We start from the raw sequence: 22,893 nt of genomic DNA on the forward strand, positions 1-22,893 counted from the left end.
AAGGGTTTATTACAGGAGTGGGTGGGTGAGGTTCTATGGTTTGCCATGTGCAGGAGTTTAGACTAGATCGGAGTGGCGAACCTGTGGCTCCAGAGCCACATGCGACTCATCAGAAGTTAATATGCATCTCCATGTATAGGCACTGACTCTGGGGCTGGAGCTACAGGCGCCAACTTTCCAGTTGCCAGGGGTGCTCACTGCTCAACCCCTGGCTCTGCCACAGGCCCTGCCCTCATTCCACTCCTTCCTGCCCCCTCCCCTGAACCTGCCATGCCCTCGCTTCTCCACCATCCTCCCTCCCCCCCGAGCCTCCTGCATGCCACAAAACAGCTGAACGAGAGGTGCTGGGAAGCATTAATCAGTGGGGCTGCCAGTGGTTGGGAAACACTGGGATCAGGGAAGGGGAGCTGATGAGGGGCTGCTGACGTATTACTGTGGCTCTTTGGCAATGTACATTGTTAAATTCTGGTTCCTTCTCAGGCTCAGGTTGGCCACCCCTGGACTAGATGATCACAATAGTTCCTTCTGACCTTCAAGTCTGAGTCTTTCAGTTACAACTAGCTTCACCTTCAAAGGGATTTGAGTTCACTCAGCACCTGTGTGAATTTGGCCTTGTATGAGTCCTCCTTCCAATTCACAAGAAAATTTACTTTATTTGTAGTAAGCTAGAAAATTAGAATTTTTTCAGACACATTTAAGTTCTATGACACTAATACTTCAACAGTTTTGGCTCTGAGTTTCACAGTGCAAGGAACTCACCCAGATGAAACATATTCTTGTTGAACTCCTGTTGTGTACATCCTGTATGTTGATAATTAGTGACTTGGATTCCTAATTAGCAAAGTCTTTCCAGGACTGTGCAAACTCTGTTAATAAACATCCCAGGCTTCATTTCAGTGTTTTTTCTTCTTATTGGAAGCTGCCTCTATGAGAAATAAAATAAACAAACACCAAGTGCTAGGTTCTCCACAGTGTCTTTGGAAGAGTAAAACCCTAACTTAATGAAGCGTAAATGTCTGCTAGTAATCAACATACACACAGACACACACGGTATATAAAATATAAGCAGCATGACTAAACAGCTCAGTGGTTAGCACATTGGTTGCTAAATCCAGGGTTGTGAGTTCAATCCTTGAGGGAGCCATTTAGGGAACTGGGGTGAAATCTTTCTGGGGATTTGTCCGGCTTTGAGCAGGGGGTTGGATCAGATGATGTCCTGAGGTCGCTTTCAACCCTGATATTCTGTCATTCTAAACCATGTATATCCTCTTACCCAGGTTCTCAAAACCTTGAGGCAAATAATGATCAGCAACTTTTCTTGCAACGTGAATATGCTTTAAGGAATGCTGCATCACAAAGTATGTTATCCAAGAAAGTGGCTGAATAACCACCTTTCCTTAAAATCACTTTCCTTCTGGAGAGTTAGTTTTCTTGTCATAGTCTGCTTTGTATACCTTAAATTCCCCCTTTTTTCTGGTTGAAAACTGAGGGTAACAGGATAAATTAATTTGTATTTTTTTTTATATTTTTGAGGTTTATATATAAGAGCATTTTCAATACTCTGTACATGGTTACATATTGGGAGTAATGCTTTCATGACATGCTGCTTTGACTGCTGAAGGCCATGCTCTTTAAAGATTAACTTCAAAAAAAAGTCACAGGGAGTGATACACAGCCTTTCCTAGGGAACTCTTTGCAGGATGTACAGTGCATTCCTCAGGGCATTAATGAGTGAATTGTTGGTTCAGATCACAAGAAGGAAATCAGCTCAGCAAGTTGAATTTTTCCTATTTGATAGAGAGCTGCTTCTTGCTGGAAATAAAAATTTCACAGCATGAGTTGTCCCTCTTTCCTCAGGTTGTCAACTTTTTAAAATACAGTGCTGGCTTTAGACAAACAGTTCCTGTGTGGAAGAACTTGGAATGGTTTCAGGTTCTTCCATCACAGCTGCCTGCACTGCAAGTTGGAAGTTGGGGATGCTGAAAAATTGAATGAATGAGTAGTTACTTTACATCTTCTTAAAGAAAATGCAGCTGAAGCATAAATGAAATAAGAAGTGTGCTAGCAATCTTTATTTAAAACAAAGAAACAGACACAAATTTTACCCATTGCAGCTGTCCTGGCAGCTGTCCTATAATGACGTGAATTAGACCTTGTTGTTTTGTTGAGCTTGGCAGTACTTCCATAAAAGCTGTTTAAGTAAAACCCCTAATAAACACTTCAGTGCTGCTGTAATTCTGCCACTTATGGGTTGACTGGTCAAGAGAGGTAAAAAGCTACATGACCACTTCAATTGTCATTTTGAGCAAATGCCTGAGTTAGTTTTCTTTTTGTTTTTACTAGATATGCTTCTCATAGAACCTTAAAGAATTATTTTCCCTCCCTTTTCTAAGTCCTTAAGGGCCTATGTTGTCCTGACTTTCCATAGTAAAGGAGTTGGTGGGGAACTGCTTTCACAGACTGTCAATTCACTTATGCCAATGAATCGAAGCTCTCTATTTCATAACAGGATGAATATGTTGCTTCTTCAGTGCATCCATACTCTGTCAGGCCAGGAAATAGAAGTCTGGGCTGGGATATCAAATGTAGGTGCTGTATGAGAGGGTCTGAACTGTACGTCCTGCTATTTTGTTATGTTAATAACTGTTAGTGCCTGATTTTCAGTTATCTTAACAAAAGAAATAATTCTAAGTTTAATTCACAGGTTAACTATGTATAATTTATTCCTTTAGGTCAAGTGGTATAGCCCTTGGGCTTTTGGTACAGAAAGTGTCCGGTTGAATCCACACTGATGACCTATGGTAATGGTTTGCTCCATGAATTTATAGGCAAGGGATTTAAAGAATACAGAGGCTGTAGTGTGCTCTTGATTGCTCAAACCAGTAAGCAAACATGTTTCTGCATTCTGACCAATTTTCAGTTGACAGAGGCTTTCCTGTAAGCCCTGATAAAAGGGAATTAAAGTAATCCAGTTTCCTGGGCATTTCAAAAGTAATGTCATGACTCTAGTAAACACCTCTATTCAGAGCCTTCCTTTTTTTAGCAATGCTTTGGACAGTTACAGCTGTAACAGGTTCCTCACAGAGCCCCCCCTTGGGACTGTCACCTGACGTGCTGAAGTTATCTTTGAGTCTGTTTTCCCTGCCAGCCTGGGACTCCAGAACTCTGCCTTGTTGAGTCAGACACTCTAGCCTGCTTCAACACAGACCCAGGTCTGGTCCACGCCCCCAAAGCTGCAGACTTGAACCAAAAACTGCTCAGCAGATTACTTTTCTTCAGCACCCAGACACCCAGTTCCCAATGGTGTTAAGTATCGGGGTAGCTGTGTTAGTCTGTATCCACAAAAACAACAAGGAGTCCAGTGGCATCTTAAAGACTAACAGATTTATTTGGGCATCAACTTTTGTAGGTAAAAAAACCCACTTCTTCAGAGCATGGAGTGAAAATTACAGATGCAGGCATTGTCTACTCACACTTGAAGAGAAGGGAGTTACCTCACAAGTGGAGAACCTGTGTTGGCAGGGCCAATTTGCTGAGGGTAGATGTAGTCCACACTGGTTCTCCACTTGTGAGGTAACTCTCTTCTCCAAGTGTGAGTAGACAATGCCTGCATCTGTAATTTTCACTCCATGCTCTGAAGAAGTGGGTTTTTTACCCACTAAAGTTTATGCCCAAATAAATCTGTTAGTCTTTAAGATGCCACTGGACTCATTGTTTTTTCCAGTTCCCAATGGGATCCAAACCCCAAATAAATCCATTTTACTCTATATAAAGCTTATACAGGGTAAACTCATAAATTTTCCTCTCTATAACACTGATAGAGAGATATACACAGCTGTTTGCTCCCCCATAAATTACTTACTCTGGGTCTATTAATAAGCAAAACTGATTTTATTAAGTATAAAAAGTAGGATTTAAGTGGTTTCAAGTAATAACAGACAGAACAATGTAAGTTACCAAGTAAAATAGACCAAAACATGCCAGTCTAAGCCTAATACATTAAGAAACTGAATAGAGGTAAATCTTGCCCTCAGGTGTTCCAATAAGCTTTTTTCACAGACTAGACTCCCTCCTAATCTGGGTCCAATCCTTTCCCCTGTTGCAGTCCTTGTTAGTTCCAGCAGGCATCTTAGGTGAAAAGCAGGAGCTTTCTCATGACTGGGACCACCCCTCCTTTGTTCTCTTCCACTCGCTTTTATAGCTTTGGCACAAGGTGGGAATCTTTTGTCTCTCTGGATCCCTACCCCTCCTTCTAAATGGAAAAGCACCAGGTTTAAGATGGATTCCAGTGTTCTTTGACATGGTCACATGTCCTGTGAGACTTCATTCTTCCAGGGCTGGCCCACAGGTACCCAGGGAGGTTTTCAAGTAAACAGAACCGTTTACAACTGATTGTCCTTGTCAATGGGAGCCATCAAGATTCTAAACCATCATCAATGGCCCACACTTTGCATAATTGTAATAGTGCCTCAGAGTTATACTTTATATTTCTATCTTCAGACACAAGAATGATACATACATAAAAATAGGATGAACACACTCCGTAAATTATAAGGTATCATTACAAAGCTTATAAGAGACCTTTTGCCTAAAGCATATTCATTCCAGTTACATTATATTCACACTCATTATCATATTTCCATAAAACACATGGAATGCAACATCACAACAGACTTTCCAAATAAATTACTATTTACAAACATATGAAAAAGTAAGAATGATAGGATTTTTTTCTGTACTTTACTCTAAATATTAATGTAGGGTGTGGGTGTGCATAGTAAAAATAGATTCTGTGATATTTATAGATTGAGAAAAATAGAAGATGAAATCCAGAAACAGGTTCAGCTAAGAAGTAATACAAGTCACTGTCAGAATAGTTATTCTGAAGACCCAGGACAAGATTCATTGTACACACTGTTCTGTACTGGTTTAATGTCCAATTTGCTCCAATGGAAACAGGAAGAAATTATGGAGGGAGAGGAACTGGATAGCCTGAGTGATAGAATAGTAAGCATCTGAGTCAGCTTAACCAAAATTACTATTAGATAGCTATTAGTTAGCCCTTCTGAAATGTGCTGGTGTTCAGTGTATTTTCTTGTGACATATTTTTAGTGCATTGAATTGATGCAATCAGGGTTCATATTAGCTGGGTAGCACAAGGAACCATGTATTGCTGCACCTTATGTAGTAGCATGAATTGCTTGTAGAAATAGCAAGTGTCCAGTCAAAATATTATCCTTTGGAAAAAATGGTTTCATGAAAATTAATTTTTTTCTCAGGAAAATGTCTTGATGTTTCAAAATGAAATGTTTGTTTTTTGTGTAGCTTTGAATTAAAATGTTCATTTAATTTGTTTTCAAAAACAAAACATCAGATTTTTGTTTTCACACATCTTCCTCTCCCTGTCTTATCACTGTATGAATGATGGGTGATACTTAAGAGTAATTTTTCTTCACTTCTTCACTTTCTTTTTTATTATTATTCCTTTGGTAATGTTACTGAGTAGCAAAAGTTGTAGAAGCTTTAAAATTACAGAATGGAAAAAGGAAAGAATGGAAGAGGAATTGTGTGTGTGGATAAGGCAGGTATCGTTCATTCCGTTACATTCAGGAAGAAAAAGTAGAGAACCACATAAGACAAAATTCAAGTCTTTAATTTGAAAATATTTTTGAAAATCAAAATGCAACAAAAATTATATTGCCTAAATAGAAGTTTCACTTCAAATTCAAAATTGTACTTGGATTGAAATGAAATATTTTTTTTCATTTCAATATTTCTCTTCCTCTCCCTCCCAAAATGACACAATTTCAAATGAAAATAAATTTAAAATTTTCATGGGGGATGGGAATGTGGGTTTTTCAACCAGTTCAAATCATTTCAGCTTCTGATGCTCTCCATCTTGTCCCTTTTTATGAACATGAAAATGTCTGTCTGTTTTCATTGTCATTTATTTTTAAATACATCTTTTACACGGGAATTCCTATCCTGAATAAGAACTGTGATCCATCTAGTCAAGCATGATGTCTCTGACAGTATCTGGTACAAGATTCTTCAGATGAAGGTGCAAGAAACCTTCCCACTCCCACCCACCAGTCAGTAGATAGCTATGGGCCCTAATCTGTTCCCATGTTTATCTCTAACAATCACAGATTGGTTTAGATCCTGAAGCATCGTGTTTTATATCTTTTCAAATTTACATTATTTAATGCTAATCTAATTATTCTTATCCATATAAATTCAGCCCCTCTTTGAATCTTGCTACATTATTGTCCTCACCAACATCCTATGGCAATGAATTCCATAGTCTGTCTATGTATTTTGTGAAAGAGTATTTCCTTTTAACGTTTTGAATTTTGCGCCTTTCAGTTTCATTGAATTTCCCCTTGCTGTTTTGTTACAAGACTTGGAACTTCTGTTCTCTCCATCTATGTTCTCTAGACTAATAATAATTTTATATAGTTTTCATGTCCCATTTATTCACCTCCTTTCTGTGGTAAACAATTCCAGTATTTTCAGTCTCTTCATGTCAGAGCTTTTCCATGTCTTATTTTTCTCACTATAGTAAATGGCTTCTAATTCTGCAATATGCTTTTTGAGATGAAGTGACCAGTATTATACACTGTATTAGAGAGGAGCATACTATTGATCTATATAAAGGCATTATAATATCTGTATTTTACTCCATCCCATTCCTCATGCACTCCAATACCTTGTTTGCTTTTTGACCCAGCTGCCTACTGAACAGAGGTCTTTCCTGAGCTTCATTGATTATACAAGGGGGTGAAGTAATATATTGTTGTTGGAACAATTTCTGTTTGTGAAAGAGACAAGCTTTTGTGCTTATACAGAGCTCTTCTTCTGGTCTTTGTAATTGATTGGTATTCGTGATCTTAGAAGAGTTTTGCTGGCCTCATATTCTCCTGAATATGTCTGTCTCCTAATGGTATCATTTTAACACAGACTGAGCAGGCACAATCTCTATGTTCCTTACTTGCATACAGAGGTGGTTGAGAGGTACATGGAGCTGAGGTGTATAATTCTAGAATGAGAGTGTATCCTATTAAAATAAAATAACAATTCGGAAAGAAAAGATAATTTTTAAGCAATATGAAATTAATTTATGCAACTCACTGTTAGATTAATTTACATGAAGCAAAGACTGTATTTAAAAAAAATAATTACATTTTAATCTGAATACAAATACTATGTGTAGTTCTATTTACTAACATTATAAAAATTATCTGGACTTGTAATTTTTCTGCTTCTGATGATGATTGGGTCATGAGTCAATTTCCTCACATAATACTATGCTATTAGGTGCATTCAAAGGTCTTAAATGCTCCTTTTTGAGGCATGCAGTACTGACCACTATAGGAGACACGACACCAGAAGAGGAGGACCATCTAACTAACTGTCTAATTATTTAGTCAGATATTATGGTGATGAGTATTGTGTATCTCCTTGTTGTCATTTTGTTTGGTCTCCTGCACTCAGAAGGTGTAGGTTAGAGTTTCTGGGAGGTACGTAATGTATCTTCACTTTTAATACCTCATTGTTTTAGTGAATGACAGCTGGGAAATGTATGCAGTTTTCCCTTACAGTGTCATCCCTTTATATCAATGATATCATGCCAAGGTGTTAAGGAAAGGTTTTTCAGGGTTTAATCATCCAGAGATGTAAAGGGTGTTCAAAGACTATTGAACATGCTTTGCAATAGTGATCTACTTGTCTGAAGTACTTACTACAGCAGTGAGAGCCTTATATCTTAAATGTATTTGTCCTCTCAGTACTCTGGGAGATGGGAAGTGTAATTATTCCCATTGTACAGATGGGGGAAAACTGAAGCACCGAGAAACAAAATTACTCTGAACAGCACTGGGACTTTAGCCTGGGTCTTCAGAGTCTGAGACTACACTCTAACTACTGACCATCATTCTTCTAATCTGACATTATTATGTTACTAAATCATTTCTGTCTGTTTACAGTTTTAAAAAAATCTTTTGTCTTTAACAAGTTTGCTATCATGTCTAGTTCAAACTGGAATGTTGTCACTTTTGTATTTCTGTTCTTGGACACCTTAAACAGCCACCACACAGAATAGTTCTGACAGTAATAAATAACATAAGCACTGACCTTTTGGTCCTGAGGAGAGTGTCTGCTTAAGAACATTCACAGTTTTCTGCCTCAGTGCAGATTGACATTTGCAAGCTTGGTAAATTACTTATTTAGATGTAAATCAACATAGAGGAAAAATAGTGTCACCTTGACCAATCGTCATGGCAGTGTCCACATAATACCCTTTTTGAAGTGATAGAAGATATATCGAGTGAATCAAGAATAAAAATTCTATCATGGTTGCATAATTAAAATGTGAGTTGCTTTTATGTATCGCCATGGTAGGAAAGCAGGAAAAGAGTCAGTAAAAATATTGAAAGATCTGCCAGATGTCAGTTAAAATTCTTCTGATGAGTTTGCTTACCATATTTTAAAATATAGTAGTGCAAGGAGTAAGTGTGTGTGTTTGTGCTGGGGTGCAGGATGGAATACAATGGGGTTCTTTAAAAGTAAGTGTATTTCTAAACAAGTCTGTTAGTGACTAGAGAGAAGTGAATACCAGGATCATATATCCTCTCCACCCACCAAACTTTGGGGTTTCAGATAAAGTGTGACCTGGATCTGAACCATTAGGATTTAATATTGGTTTTTCCATGTGGTCTAGATCAAAACCATCCATTCGCACTATATTGTATACATAAAAATATGTTTTCCTCTACCAACACATTAAACTGTGAACTTATCTTAATGTACATAACTTAATGCCTCCTGGGGTTATCTTCCTTTGAGATCTACAGTATACATTAAAGCTCTGATCCTGCAATTCATCATGTTGCAGTGTGAGCCTTATCAACAGAATATAGTATTTCAAACAGCATATTTCTGTTATAGGACCAAAAATAAAAAGTGCAGTTAGTTGGGAGGGCAATGTAAATCAAGCTGATAGTGACTGAGAAGCACTACATTGAGCCATTTCCTAATCTCTTTGCTAGGGTAACCACACATCCTGAATTGGGTGGGACAGCCCCAAAATGCAGAGTTTAAGTCCTGGTCCTGGGCTGAATGATGCCAGGACAGCATTTGTCCCTGTTTCCCTGCAGCAGTGCTTAGGGCCTCAGATGAAGGGAAGGGGCAGGCACAGGACCATGGATGGGCTGGGCAGGGCTCCTGCATGTGTCCTGCTTTTGCCTTTTGAAAAGTTCTTAGCTGGTAATTTCAACACAATTTTGTTTGCATAGAATGTTCCAGAATAAGCCTTCTGTCCTGATTGGGACATCTGGGGACTCCTTTACTACAAATGATTTTTAACATTTTGGGTGGTTTTTTGAAGTGAGGCACTCTCACTAAGAATAGATAATACTGACTTCTGGGTCTTGCTTAGGTTTATTCACTTTTTAACAAAGCTTTCTGTTTGGCCATTACAATATCATATACAGTTAGGGAGTTGGAATGAGAAGATGGAATTAAGTGATGTATTGATGGCTGGGGCTGTTCTAAGAGTGGAAATGACAATGCTGATTAAACAATAGTTTTCTTTAAAATGAAAAAAAAACAAAACTTAATCTGAATCCTCAGAAGCGGCAGGGCTTTGGGGCAAGGGTGTTCGGATTTCTGCGATTAGAAAGTGTGGAAACCTGTAGGCATCCAGTTGGCTGGAAGCTGTGACTTCAGATTTATGGTAGCATTCACTGGTGCAAGGAGGTAGAAATCACACTTTCCTGGCTGGGGTGGTAAGTTGGATGGGCCCGTGGTGCCTGTGTTCTCTTATATTTTCATCAAAATGAAAATCTTTGCATTAATTCTGTAATAAATTTCATCACAGCATTTGGATTACTCCTAAGGGAGCAAACTTTAAGCAGAACATTTCTTTAAGGTATTCAGGTTCCCTTAGGTAGTATTCAATTGCATGATTATTTTCCATGGGGAAGGGAGGGCAGGTATTGCAGTTATCTCTACAGCCTTATGCCTACTGTTTTTTTAATCTGCCAGTAGAGGCACTTTAACATTTGCTAGCCAGTTCACTTATTTTACTGTATTCCCATGCATGCGTCCGACGAAGTGGGTATTCACCCATGAAAGCTCATGCTCCTAAACATCTGTTAGTCTATAAGGTGCCACAGGATTCTTTGCTGCTTTTACAGATCCAGACTAACATGGCTACCTCTCTGATACTTGTATTCCCAAGGTAAGTAATAACTGATCTGTAAGTCTTTGGTAAACAAGGGTGTTGTAGAAGTTATACAATAGCACAAAAATTCTCAATCAATTCTGTACAGTGACTGCCTTTTCCATACAGGGACTACCTTGGGACCCCACACCTACTTAGCAATATGGGAAGGGCAGAATGGTTGTGACCCCATGTTCATGGCCTACTGATGCAGAACCTGGGCACTAGCAAGTTAATGGTGCTATACTCCTTGTAGGAACATACTGTATCTGTCACTTGGCTTTTGTTTGTGCGTACACACACTTATTATGAATATGCTGGTTGTGATTCAGTCAAGGTTGCATTGAGTTTTCCTACTTGAAGCAAAGGCTCAGCTTCTTTAGTTTGTATAAAAATACAGTATTATCTTCCATAAATTTAGAACATACAATCTGTGGGTAAAGATTGAATTGTCTGAGACTTTTCAAATGAATGTTAATTACTTTGCATTAAATTAATTAAAATGGTCCTTTTTTTTGTGATTTTTTTCCCCTCCCCTTTTTTCAGATATCACTGCCTAACACATAGCTAACCCTTTAAACTTTCCACATAGTTAAAGCTCATTGGAAAACTTGTACATTTGAGGAACTTAGGTTGCAATTCATCAGATGTTGTAACAATTGTATAGAAGTTTTGAGGTTATGGCCTTTCTGCCCTTGTAAGTTACGATGGAATTGAAGCTATGAGCTGGCCTCAGCAGTGAAGGCCAATATTCCTCTACAGACTTGGCTCTCCTCTCCCATTGGTCCCCATGGGATTGAAACCTGATTGCGCTCAGGGAAGGTGTTCATCCCCTGTGCTCTATGGCTAAAAACTAGACAAGAAATGAGGGGATATAGGGGGAAGGTGAAGGAAGTTGCACCTCTCCAGGGTTTCCCCCACTGCTCTCAGCTCAGCGTGCTGGCAGAGTTTCCAAACTTCACAAATTTTGCCTGGTTCTACAGCTCCCTTGAGTAGATTACCAGATGTGCTGTTTTTAAAGAGACAGTCCTGGTTTTCTTGGGACTTTTTCTTATGTAGGCCCCTGTTACCCCCACCTCCTGTCCTATTTTTTCACAGTTGCTATCTGGTCACCCTACCCTTGAGTCCATGTCTCCTACACTGCTTCCTTCAATGATCCAGTGCTAGTATGGTGGATACAGAGGAGTAGAAGAATATTTTACAGTAATTGCTGTCTTCTCTTTGAAGGAGAGAGAGGCATGTCTCAAAGTGTTTGGAAAAAGGAACGTAAGGTTAATCTGTCTGAAGAGCACTTGTGTGCAAATGAGAAAAGAGTAAAAAGACTATGTGAGCCTTGTAAAATAAGATCAACTTAAGACAGAATGGAAATGCTGTTCAATTCTTGAGAATAGTGGAACATAATCAATGTGTTCTATCTTTAAAGAAAAAAAAGTACTGCTTCTGAAAGGTCAAATACTGTTAGCACTATTAAGCTATGCCAGTTGTTATGATGACACCTGTCCATCAGGAACTGAATTGAGCCCACCAATGTATTTTATATGGGTCACAGAATATCTGTACTATCCTGGGCTGATTTGACCAAGTGTGGTACAATTTAAAGGCATTGCATCAGTTTATTATATTATTTTAGAATGTTATGAAGAATCCAGTATAAAAACATGTGGGTTCCTGTACAAACTTAATCCTTAGATAATTCTGGCCCAGTGCCTCCTTACCACATACCTCACTCTGACCCTTCCTTTGCTTTTTAAAGCAGCTTTCTTGACTTTTTTTCTTTTCTTTCCCACTTCTTCTCTATTTACTCTCATCTTGAACCTCTCACCACTTTACATTCTGATCTCAGCTGTCCCCCAAGAAGGAAGAGAAATGGCCACAGCTGGGACCCTGTACCAGGTGTGACTTTCTCCTTTGTGGGGGGTGAGATTCTTTGCTCTCAGGAGACAGAAGAGGAGCTGAAGTCTTTATGTTTATTGAATAAAACAGGATGCTGGTGTCACACCTTCTCCATGTTGACCAGTGGAGAGAGTAAAGTTTCCCTGGGAAGCAGCTTCAAGGGAGGAGGGAGCCACACCCTCATAGACTTGCGGCTATATCAGTCCCTTGCCTGGGGCAAGTTAGAGAGGCAGACCTGCAAAGTCTCACTGTGTGTATGTGATGATAGTGTAGGGAGGAGGGGTTTAGGTTTATTACAAACCAGGAACCTTTTGGGATAGGAGGAGATTGTACAGAAAGGATGGGCTCCACCTAACCAAAACAGAACCAGATTTCTGGCATATAAATTTGAAAAAAGTCACAATGGGGATATGGCAGGGCAACAGCTCACCATGCGGCACCTCCTGCTGGTTGTCCAGGGAATTAGCTCTCCAGCGCCAGCACGCCCTCTGCTGGCTGATGTCTCACTTGCCACTGGCCCCCATGTTCTTCCCAAACCCCAGGGCCCCTTCCCTTGGGGTTCTGCCCTCTACAATAACCCCATAGTCTCTGGGTCTCCCCTCTGGGGGAACCCCTAGCCCTCTATCTTCACCTTGCCTCAGTGGCTACTGCCAGTCATCATCTAGCCCCTGTTCACTGGGGCAGAGTGCAGTCTATAAACCACTCATCATCAGCAAGGGGGGGTTTGGACCTGCTGCCTTTGCCTACCCTGGGCTGCACCTCTGCAACACCAGTACCCTTTCTGGCCTTTAGCAAGGCCTGCAGCCTGGGGGTTTTGTTAGGCTGGAGCTTCCCAGCTCCCTCTGCCCTTCCTCAGCACTGCTGCATCTCAGGTACTCTGCTCAGCTTCCCAGGCAACCAGGTCCTTCTCTCTCAAGAGGCTAGAGAGAGTCTGTCTCAGTCTCTGGCCCTCAACCCTCTTATATGGCCAGCTGTGGTCTGATTGGGGCATGGCCCCACCTGTGGCTGCTTCCCCAGTCAGCCTAGCTTTTCCCCGGCTGCAGCCCTCTCCCAGGGCTGTTTTAAGCCCTTCAGGGCAGGAGCAGGGTGACTACCCTGCTATCGAGGGTTTGAGGAAAGCTAACAGGTGTGGAGGAGCACATGTGTTCAGAGAGATTCTTTAGGAGAAGATCTATTAATGGGGATTCTCTATATCCTACTAAACAGGAGAGCATAGAAGTTGATTAAAGAACAAATAGAAATTGAAGTGAAACAGTGAAATGAAAGAGTCCCGGTCAATTATATCACATAAAGGCAGACAGCTAAAAAGTGTCAAATTTATACGTGCTTGTATACAAATACTAGAAGTCTAAATTCTAAGATGGGTGAATTTGAGTTGCCTGGCATTAAATGAGGGTATTGATATAATAGGCATCACAGGAATTTGATGGAATGCTGATATTCAGTTGGACACGGTAATACCAGAGTTAAAAATATATAGGAATGATAGAGTAGGTTGTGCATGTGGGGGAGTGGCATTGTATATAAAAGAAAGCATAGAGTCAAATATAGTAAAAATCTTAAATAAATCCCTATGGATAGAAATGCCATGCTTAAATAATAAGCATATATCAGTAGGAATTTACTACTAGGATGCTGGTGGTGGTGGTTGTGAAATTCTCAGAGAAATTGGAGAGGCTAGAAAAATAAAAAATTCAGAAATAACAGGGGATTTCAACTATCCTCATATTGACTGGATACATGTCACCTCAGGATGGGATGCATAGCTAAAGTTTCCTGACATCATAAATTACTGCTTCTTGGAGCAGCTGTTCCTGGAATCCACAACAGGAGAGGCAATTCTTGCTTTACTTCTAAGTGGAGCACAGGATCTGATCCAGGATCTGAATATAGTTGAACAGCTCATTAATAGAGACCATAATATAATTAAAATTAACATCCTTGATGTGGGGAGACGCCCACCCAGTGGTACTTAACTTCAGAAAGGGGAACTATACAAAAATGAGGAAGATAGTTAAACAGAAATTAAAAGGAAAAGTCACAAGTCACAGTAGATTTGACACATCTTGACTTTAATAAGGCTTTTCATACTGTCTGACATGATCTTCTCATAATCAAACTAGGAAATGCAACCTCGATGGAGCCACTATAATGTGGATGCATAAGTGGCTGGAAAACCGTTCCCAGAGAGTAGTTTCTCAGTGGTTTACAGTCAAGCTTGAAGGGCATATCATGTGGGGTCCCTCAGGGATCAGTTCTGGGTCCAGTTCTATTTAATATCTTCATCAATTATTTAGATCAGTGTTTCTCAAACTGGAGTCCACAGACCCCTGGGCTTCATGAGGGTGCTCCAGGGGATCTGTGGGCCTTGCTGATCAACTCCTTCTCCTTCCCAGTGCCTTCTGCATGCTGGGGAAGTGCTGGGAGGAGCGGGGACAGGGCACACTTGGGGGAGGGGGCGGGCACAGGTGGGGCAGGAAGGGTTGAAAGGGGGTGGAGCCTAGGGCTAAGTGGGAGGTTTGAGGGTCAATGAAAATTTTAAAATCCAAATAGGGGTCCTCGGATTGCTTAAGTTTGAGAACCACTGATTTAGATAATGGCATAGGGAGTACACTTATAAAGTTTGCAGATGAGACCAAGCTGGGAGGGTTTGCAAGTGGTTTAGACGATATGGATTAAAATTCACAATAATCTGGAGAAATGGTCTGAGGTAAATAAGATGAAAATCAATAAGGACAAATGCAAAATACTCCACTTAGGAAGGAACAATCAGTTGTACACATACAAAATGGGAAATGACTGCCTACGAAGGAGTACTGCGGAAAGGGATCTGGTGGTCATAGTGGATCACAAGCTTAATATGAGTCATCAGTGTAACACTTTTGCAAAAAAAGCAAATATCATTCTGGAATGTATTAGAAGGACTGTTGTAAGCAAGACATGAAATAATTCTTCTGCTCTACTCTATGCTAATCAGACTTCAGCTGAAGTATTGTGTCCGGTGCTGGGCACCATATTTCAGGAAAGATGTGGATAAATTGGAAAAAATCAAGAAAAGAGCAACGAAAATGATTAAAGGTCTAGAAAACATGGCCTATAAGGGAAGAGTGAAAAAATTGGGGTTGTTTAGTCTGGAGAAGAGAAGACTGAGGGAGAACATAAGTTCTTATATACATAAAAGGTTCTTACAAAGAAGAAGGAGGTAAATTGTTCTAGTTAACCTCTGAGGATAGAACAAGAAGCACTGTGCTTAAATTGTAGCAAGAGTTTTTTAAGTGGGACATTAAGAAAAATTTCCTAACTGTCAGGTAGTTAAGCACTGGAATACATTTGCTTAGGGAGGTTTTGGAATCTCCATCACTGGAGATTTTAATGAGCAGGTTAGACAAACACTTGCCAGGGATGGTCTAGATCAGGGATTTTCAAACTTCATTGCACCACATCCCCCTTCTGACAACAAAAATTACTACACCCCCCAGGAGAGGGACCAAAGCCTGAGCTCAGCCACCCCAGACAGGGGGGTCCAAATCCAAAACCTGAGCCCCACTGCACCTGGCAATAGTGGGGCCAAAGCCGAAGCCATAAAGCTTCAGTCACAGGCAGAGGTCCTGTAAACCTGAGCCCCACCGCCCAGGGCTTGTGCTTCGGGCCCAGGCGGTGGGCCTTGGGCTTTGGCTTTAGCCCTGGGCCCCAGCAAGTCTAAGCCAGCTCTGTGACCCCATTAAAAAGGGGTTGTGACCCACTTTGGAGTCTCAACCCACAATTTGAGAACCCCTGGTCTAGATAATACTTAGTTCTGCCTCGAGTGCAGGACTGGACTAGAAGACATCTTGTGATCCCTTGCAGTCCTATGATTCTAAAACACCTTAATAAAGACTCAAATGTAATGTGCACGCCAAATTTAAAAATATAGTAAGAGGACTAACAAAAGTACCACCATGGCTAAACAACAAAATAAAAGAACTTGGTTCGAGGCAAAAAGGCATTCTGTAAACATTGGAAGTCAAATACTGCTAAAGAAAATTGAAAAGAGCATAAACTCTGGTAAGTCAAGGTTAAAAGTATAATTAGGCAGGCCAAAAAAGAATTTGAAGAGCAACAACCAAAAGACACAAACTATTTTTAAGTACAGCATAAGCAAGAAGTCTGACAAACAATCAGTGAGGCCACTGGACGATCAAAGTGCTCAAGGAGCACTCACGGAAGATAAGGCTGTTGTGGAGAAGCTAACTGATTTTTTTTGCACCAGTCTTCACTGCAGAGGATGGGAGAGAGATTCTCACATCTAAGCTATTCTTTTTAGCTGACAAATCTGAGGAACTGTCCCAGATTCCAGTGTCAATATTAGTTTTGGGAACAAATTGATAAATTAAACAATAAGAAGTCACCAGGACCAGATGGTATTCACCCAAGAGTTCTGAATGAACTCAAAGATGAAATTGCAGACTTCAAAGTGTGGTGCATAACATATAATTTAAATCAGCTTCTGTGCCAAATGCCTGGAGGTTAGCTGTTGTGATACCAATTTTAAAAAAAAGGCTTCAGAGGGGATCCTGGCAATTGCAGACTGTTAACCATAACTTCAGTACCAGGCAAATTGATTGATTGAAATTAAAGAACAGAATTGACGTGTTCATTTATGTATCTGATTTGTTGGGGAAGAGTTAACACAAGTTTGGTGAGGCATGATTTCTCTTTACAAATCTATTAGAATTCTTTGAGGGGATCAACAAATGTGTGGACAAGGGTAATCCCAGTGCCCATATATTGTATTTGGACTTTCAGAAAGAACTTTGACAAGGTCCCTAACCAAAGGCTCTTAAGCAAAGTAAGCAGTCATGGGATAAGAGAGGAGGTCCTTTCATGGATCAGTAACTAGTTAAAAGGCAGGAATCAAATGATAGGAATAAATGGTCACTTTTTTTCTAAGGGAGAGAGGTAAATAATGGTATCATCCAGGGATCTGTACTTGGACCAATCCGGTTCAACATCTTCATAAATGGTCTGGAAAAAGGTGGCAAAATTTGCAGGTGATACAAAATTACTCAGGATAGTTAAGTTCAAAGCTGACCTGGGAAGAGTTAAAAAGCCATCTCACAAAACTGGGTGACTGGGCAACAAAATGGCAGATGAAATTCAATGCTGATAAATGCAAAGTAATCCACATTGGATAACATAATCCCAGCTATATATACAAAACGTTGGTTTTAAAAATAGCTGTTACCACTCAAGAAAGATGGAGTAATTGAGCAAATGTTTCAGAGAACTATCCACAATGTACAGCATCAGTCAAAAAAACAGACAGAATTTTAGGAACCATTAGGAAAGGGAGAGATAATCAGACAGTAAATATGCCTCTATTGAAATCTATGGTTTGCCACAGCTTGAATACTCCATGCAGTTCTGGTTACCCATCTTGGGGGGGGAAAAAAAGATATATTAGCATTGAAAAAATTACAGAGAAGGGCAACAAAAATGATTAAGGATATAGACCAGCTTCAATATGATATTAAAAAGACTGGGACTGTTCGTCTTAAGATACAACTAAGGAGGGATAAGATAAAGGTCTATAATAGGGGTCTGCAATCTTTCAGAAGTGGTGTACTGAGTCTTCATTTATTCACTTTAATTCACTTCATTTATTCACTTTTTAATTTAAGTAATACATTTTAATGTTTTTTAGAAGGTCTCTCTCTATGTCTATATATTATATAACTTCTTCACACAATGTACCATCAACCCATTGAACTTACTGCCAGGGGATGCTGGGAAGGCCAAAAGTATAACTGGGTTAAAAAAAGAATTAGATAAGTTCCTGGATGATAGGTCTATCAGTGGCTATTAGCCAAGATGGTGAGGGAGGCAGCCCCAGTGCTCTGAGTGTCCCTAACCTGTGACTCCAGAAGATGGGAGTGGAGGTCAGCACCTGGCATTGGCCATTGTTGGAAGACAGGATATTGGACTAGATGGACCATTGGTCAGACTCTGTCTGGCCATTCTTATGTTCACCAGAACACCCATCTTGGGCTGTAGGAACTGTCAGACTGGATCAGACCAATGGTCTATCTTGTCCAGATTTCTGTCTTGTATAGTGGGCAGCAGCAGCAGTGCCTTCTGAAGAAGAAACTGTGTAATAGGAGTTAGAGGATATAACTCTCCTTATCTCTAGGGGAAGTTTTCTATAACCCTGAAAACCTTTGCTTTCAGCAGAACTCCATAATGGTTCTGGGATCCATCTATGTGGATCTAATTGTAGGATTTTCATTCAAAAGGATCATTTTCAGAAGCACATAATTTTGTCAAACTTCTACCTTTTAGGCTGAAATTTGGCACATTTGTTTCTAGCCTAAGAGCAGGTTGTTTTGGAAGTTAGAGAAAAAACAATTTGCCTGTTTTAGAAACATCAAAGAGAGAGGGAAATGCAAGGAGATTTTACAAGAATAAATAAGTTATTTTAATCAGCATTCACACACATACAGGAGGTTGTAGAAACTTTTAATTTGGCAAGGACATATTTCACATGTTACAGAAGTGCTTTAAGATGATCCAGTGAAAACTAGCTTTCATGTGTCCATGAGCACACTGAGTTTTGTAGGTTGTTCTTTTTTTTGGTATGTATGTATCTATTTTATCTAATCTACCTATAAGATAGATACGCTGTTGTAGAGAAGGCCACAAAGCCGTGGTTTACAGTTACTTATAATTCTGAAATCTCAACTTTTAGGCTGAAATTTTCCAAGGTCACTGCAAATTTGTGGGGGGTTTTGGAAAGTTTGAGATGGTTTTGAGTGCTAAAACGTGAAAATTCTACCCTTCTCTCTCTTTTAAAGAGCCTATAGCTGGAGAGAAGGAAGTTTTGAAAGCTGAAATTTGACATGGAATGAGTCTTTGCTTAGAAGCAATTCACAGCCTTTTACTGTTATTTTCAAGACCACTTAGAGAGAGATTAATGAGTCTTCTCTACAGCCTTAGCTAAGAGCCATATAGCTTTAGCCTATGCACTAAGCTCCAGAGGTTCCTGGTCATCGGTGGGTGGGACTGAATCTTGGACCTCTGGAGCTTAGTGCATGAGTTAAAGCAATATGGCTCTTAGCCAAGGCTGTAGAGCAGACTCCTTAATCTCTCTCTAAATGGTCTAGGTGCCACTGCATGGGACAGAGCACCACACCCAGGTGGTGTGTGGTTTATATACTTCCTCTAGCTAAGGAAATACATTTCGAGCTTCAGAGACTTCACAGTTGAAATCCTGGATGAGCCCCCACTTGTAACACCGACAAACCCCGGTCCTTGGTGGGTGGGATCAAACCTGGGGTCTCTGGAGCTCAGTGCATGAGCCTCTACTGCATCAGCTAAAAGCCATATGGCCTTTTGCTAAAGTTGTAGAGCAAACTCATTAATCTCACTCTAAATGGTCTCAGTGTCACTACATGGAACAGTGCACCTCACCCAGGAGGTGTGTGGCTTACACATGCACAATAGATTTCATTAGATAAACTCATTTAGCATGTACTTAAAGAAAGTCATACTGAGCTTTCATGAGCAGCTAAGTTAGCTTCTCAGACAACTGGCCAGTCTCCTGTATAGCTGAAAGTGCTACAGAGAATGGAGAATGGCTGTCTACTGGACTACATAAACTGCACAGGGTCTGATGTTAAGAGTTCAGACCTCTGTAGATCTTGTAAGGAGTGAAGAGAGCTTCCTGCAGAGTTTGTAACTTTTGCCTGTGGTGCATCTTCCCTACTTGGGTAATTCCTCTGGTGTGACCACTTAACAGACTTCCTTCAGTGTGTCAAGTGATCTAGGTCTTCTTTGTCCCAATTCAGAGAAATGAAGTGCTTATGGTTGTTCTTTTTCATCATCTGTCCTGGAAGTCAATGTGAGGGGAAATGTTTTGCCAAACACTGCATGTTTACTGGGCAATGGAGTCACAGTTAGGACTGCTTCCAGCAGCTTGGGTTAGGAGGATAGGGAATAGCATGAATGTTAGCAAAACATTTGACCATGATTAGTTGTTTGAATAGAGACAATATTTGTATGGTTCAGGGTATTAATAATCATATTTGCCAATCCCTACAGAATGCATCATTCTGTGACATCACAGCAAACTCAACTGGAGTATGAAGAGACCCTCAACTGTTTGGTAAGTCTCAGTTTCTAACACAGGAGAAAAAGAAGTTGAAAAATATGTCATTCACATAAAGGGCTGGTATAAAAAAGACACTGCAAGAATAAGGAAATTTGTTCATCAGAAAACACAAAGTTAAACGAATGTAAAATTAGAATGGAGGAAGAGGGGAGAACAACTGAACTGACAGTCAAGGTTTACCAAAAACAAGGGCCAGAGCTTCCGCTACTATAAATTGTCATTGCTCCTTTGACTTTAAGGGAAAACCAGCTGAAGAGTTGCCCCAATATATCCTCCAGTATTTAGGTATAATGGCCATCTTTTATTAATTACAGTGCTTTTCATTTTGTTTTGTTCTCCTAATGCTGATCTCTAGATACTAGTGTTTTTAATTCTAAAATTTATATCTATTTATTTTTTATTTTGTGGCAATATTAATCCTTAACATTTTCTTTTATTTTATTTATGGACCTGTACTGCATTCCAAAAGACATACAATACTTTAGCTAAGGGGAGACAGATCTTCTTCCCACTGTACTTGCACAGCTAAACCTATATTTTTGGGGTTCTACAAGGTTTAGCCACAAAACCCCCACAAAAATTATTTAGACATAGCGTGAAGTCATACAAAAGTGTAATTTTGTCCTAGTGATTAATTTTGTCCCATAGATTAACATTATTGTGTGATATATCACAAGTTGCACTGTATATTTTTGTGAGCTTTTGTGCCAGCTTGTTGTGTAATACAGTTACTGGGCAGTTTGCACATTTATGCTTTAATAGCTGAAAATCCTTGCTGTCACACAGGTATGGCAGTTGGGCCAGGTAACCCACTAGGTGTGCAGGCTCCATCATTTAACCAGTGACATTGTTGCATGCAAATTTACTTGTAGAATAAGGGTGGCAACTAGTTGAGTTACCTCTGAAATCATAATAGTCTAGGACTCTTGGCATAGCATAGTTACCGTACGGTAGCTATAAACCACATGGATATAATTTGTAAAGTCAGAATGGCTAAGAATTTAAAAATTGGATGATAACAGATCACAAATTAGGGTTTTTATTGAACCTGGAGACATTCTAAACAGAGAGAGCGCTCAACCATGTTCGAAGCTGTTTCCATTGCTTCACATTGACTCAACAGACATTCTGGACTTCAGAATGTCTGTCAATGGGTCATTCTGGACTTCAGAGTGACTCACTGACAGAGTGTCAATCCCAGAATCTTATTTTATAGATTCTACATTAGGGTAAATTTGTCAGTGAACTTATTCTTAACATTAAAGTAAACAAGTGTGATGGTACACATATATCACTGGGAGTTATCTATATGTATGTCATGGACAAATCTGTACTGGAGGTATTAGCTAAGTGTCTGTCTCTGTGCTCAATAAATGAGTACAAGCCAAGGAGGGGCCATGTAAAGGGTAAAGAGTATTCTGCCATCACTTTCTGGCTGTCACACTTGCTTTAGACATAACTTTATATATTTACTTCCACATAGTAAAATAGATAGTCAAATCTAATCATTCGTGTTTTATTACTATACCTAAAGCTAAGAAAGACCTAATCCTTGGCTTGGTACAATTTCCAAAGTCTTGCTTTCCCATGGGCATCTTTAAGGAACCCTGGGTTCTATGCATAATTGGCAGACCTTTATTTTCCAGCAGGGCATAGGAATGTAGTTCCACAGGAAATGGAAAAGGGGAATATAAAATTTAGCAATGCATTTGAATTTTTTCTTTTTAATTGTGTTTCCCCCAAAAAAGTCTGAGAGTCTACAGGGCTGGGAATAGAAAATATCTCATTAAATTAACATGGAGAAATAGATGGGAGTTTTTTAATGATACTATATAAGAAGAGAATGTAGACTTTTTTTTTGTTTTTTTTTTTAATATTGCTTTATAGCTTGTGTATAATGTTTTCAGCTTTTTCTGGTATTCTATTTTCTTTTATTCACTGCCCTCTAGAGGTCTTACAAAAGAAATTAGATGAAGAGAAAATGAGTCTGCTACAATGACTGTGTCTGTCAATTGTTGCCATGCATTGGCCAATCCACTATATTTCAAAACAAATCCATAGATTTACCACGAACTGAATGGAACGCGCCACCTGTCTGAAAAAGAAACAAAGAAATAATTGTGTAAAAAGTCCACTTTTCAATGAATCAAAAGAAAAGGTATATGTCACAGATCTTATTTTTAGAGTACAAGACAAAAACTATGTGATATACTGTAAGAAAATTTATATGCCGTACTCTTATCAATAAGATTTATAGCATTGTGTTACTTGTGTATCTGATGTTTCTGTCTCTCTCTCTTTTTCAGTAGTTTTCAGTTACAGGTATTGTATGGTAAATAGACCATCTTTATAGCTAAACAAGACAAGTTACACTAAATCTTTCAAACTTGCTGTTAAGAATCCAAAAGAAAGCAAAACACATACCTTTTGTTTAAAATATTAACACCTACTCTAACAAATATTTCCTCCAAGGACCTGAGAAATCTGAGATGTGATCTTCCTGGTTTCTCTGCCACAGAATTACAGTAATACAGTAATAGTAGCAAATAAAATTGTAGAAGAAATAATTCTTTCAAACCTTCGATTAGGGTCTGTCATTCTGACAGAGACAATAGCAAATCTAATTTCTTAG

The 22,893-nt window shown here is 39.5% G+C and overlaps 1 protein-coding gene across 1 annotated transcript in view; it reads left to right on the top strand.

The window, feature by feature from the left end:
* The window catches only part of PCDH15 (protocadherin related 15), a 1,383,724-nt gene that overhangs the window by 546,432 nt on the left and 814,399 nt on the right, over nt 1-22,893 (top strand). The window contains exon 4 of the mRNA XM_075072657.1: nt 20,192-20,255. The gene's annotated coding sequence lies outside the window, so the exon portion shown is untranslated. The remainder of the gene's footprint in view (nt 1-20,191; nt 20,256-22,893) is intronic.

This window comes from Chelonoidis abingdonii, chromosome 15 (genome assembly GCF_003597395.2).
Source record: "Chelonoidis abingdonii isolate Lonesome George chromosome 15, CheloAbing_2.0, whole genome shotgun sequence".
Taxonomy (NCBI): domain Eukaryota; kingdom Metazoa; phylum Chordata; order Testudines; family Testudinidae; genus Chelonoidis; species Chelonoidis abingdonii.